A 2,418-nucleotide genomic window follows, 5' to 3' on the forward strand; every position below is an offset into this window, starting at 1 on the left:
AGAATCGTGGCGAGTCTGTCAAGTGCTCAGAGCCCACCTCATCGAGAAAATGCCCTTGCAAGCCATCATACTGGTTTTAAAGGCGCTCACAAGTTAGGCATCACATATGGCATCACAAGGCCATTTAGGGCCCCTGGACGCACGAGCACTCAGTACGCCAAATTATCCACCCTGGGCCGGGAGCGCAACCTTAACCCGGCTTGCAATACTGTCCCGTTTTGCTGTTCACAGCAGGGACGGCCTCTGCGGCAATGTCAAACCACCCCACCACCACCCACCGCCTCCCTCCCACCACCGCAGCAAACCTTCGGCTCCCGCTCAGAGGCTCGCCGCGCCCGTGCGGCGCGCCGAGGCGGCGCCGAGGCCGGCGCCTTGCACCCGGCCCGCGGCCGGCACCGCCTCGCCCCACAACTGACCGCCCTGCGGCCCCTGCGCAGGCGTGCCGCAGGCGTCGCTCAAAAAGCGACGGCCGGGTGTGCCCCGTCACCCGCCGCGCCCTCGCCCGGCCGCCTCACCGCTCACGGAGCGCTCGGCTGCTCGCCGCCGCCGCCGCGCGTCCCGCGCCGCCACGCATGCCCCTTGCCTTGACGCGCTCTGCAGCGGCAGAGCGCGCGTCTCTCACAGACGGAGCAGCGACCGCACCAGCGGTCGCTGCTCCGCCCCTCCGTCGCGCGCGCCGCGCGCGCGCTGCCGCCGCCGCCGCCGCCGCCCCCTCCTCGCCGTCTTCCCCACCCCTACCCTCTGTTGCCCGCACGCGCGCGCCGCGCGCTGCGCGCCCCCGCCCCCGCCCACGCCCACGCTCCCAAGCGCCCCTTCCCCGGTGGGTGTGCGTCTCTCTCGGGTGCAGGTGGCACGACGCTCATCGCGCCTGCCAGCGCTGCCGTGCAGGTTGCCACGACGAGGTCGAGCACGCTTCTATACGCTCGCCCAGCCTTCCTTTCCATCCCATTAGACAGCCCGGGAACGGTGGCGGTCAGAGGCAAAGCCTGCGAGGGGTGGTGGAACCACATGTCACGGCCACCGCCGGCTCGACGCGACGATAGCCTCCGGTGGCTGACTTTGAGGCACCATCATCGGACGATGTCGACGAGTTGGGTCGCTCTCGCGGTATCCAGGTAGCCCCCCATACTAGTAGCACCAGCCATGGCCTCAGGGAGCGCGGGCGAGGGCGCTGGGAGCAACACGGCAAAAAACATCAAAAGTGGTCATTTCCACACCACCCGTATTTGCAACTAGTCATATACATTGGCCCGCGGCGTGTTTTATGCAAACATGCAAACGGGACGGCCTGCGCAGCCTCTAACTATATGTGGGCGTTTTAGATGTCGGAATAGTGGGTGAGGTTGCGCAAGCCGGAAAGCAGTTTCTTTGACGGGCTTAGGGGACCCCTAGGCTTAAAAGGGTGGGCCCTGGGGCGCTGCGGCTTAAACGGCTTAAAACCGGCCTAGGTCGGTTTTAAGAGCTGCCTGTGGGCCGCCGATTCCTTAAACGGCCTTAAACGCTTAAACGGTGCGTGAGAGCTCCCGAGGTCGATGGTCCGGGAGGCTCCCCAGTAGACGCCGGAGGCCGGGTAGCTGGCTACAGTCAGCTGGCACGCGTCCCCTATGCGAGTATGGCTCCTGCCAGTGCACCAGACTTACAGATGTGTCTTCAGAGGCGGGTTTGTGCCTAATAACGGCAGTATTGGACAATTGGAGAAAACGGCGCGGAACCCAGCGACGCATGCCGGCGAGGCCGATTTTCTTAAACGGTCTTAAAAGAGGGACCCCCCGTGCCTGCAATCTCTTAAATGACAATTTGAGCCCCCAAACCTCCTCGTTTCTTAAAAGGTCTTAAAAAATCCGGCCCTCAGAGTACCCTAAGTTGACGGGCCCTTCCTCAGCTTGCCGCTGCCGACCAGATCGTTGTTCGTTGACATGTCATCGCGCGCTCTTTCATTCGCAAAGGGAGCCCCAATCCCAACCGCAACCCTTCTCAACGATCCCACGGCTTTCCTCATCAGATATCTTCAGATCATCCTCAAGCCAGAGTTCCAGAGTTTACCTTTCTTGTCACAGCACGAGCCTTCGAAGACCTGCCAGTCCATATGTTTCGCCGTATACTTGCACATGCCACCATCGGCTACGAAGGCAACTGCGGCGCTCCCAACGCCGGGGACCAAGCTGGCAAGATTGATCATACCTCGCAGTTGATAGTCATAATTTTTGACCGACGATGGGCCACATGACATCGTGAAGCACCTTGACTTTTGCCTCCGATACCACTGAAGATGAATTTTTCGAATGATTTCGATGCAGCAGTCCCTGCCACAGATTTGACCCCCTCGGTCAGCGTATCACCGGCAATAACATAAAAAACCATCTGATCGAAGCGAGTTTCGTCGAATCCTCTGGCTACCGCCACAGCAGCCGCCAATGA

This window comes from Emiliania huxleyi, assembly GCF_000372725.1.
Source record: "Emiliania huxleyi CCMP1516 unplaced genomic scaffold EMIHUscaffold_386, whole genome shotgun sequence".
In the NCBI taxonomy this organism is placed as follows: domain Eukaryota; phylum Haptophyta; order Isochrysidales; family Noelaerhabdaceae; genus Emiliania; species Emiliania huxleyi.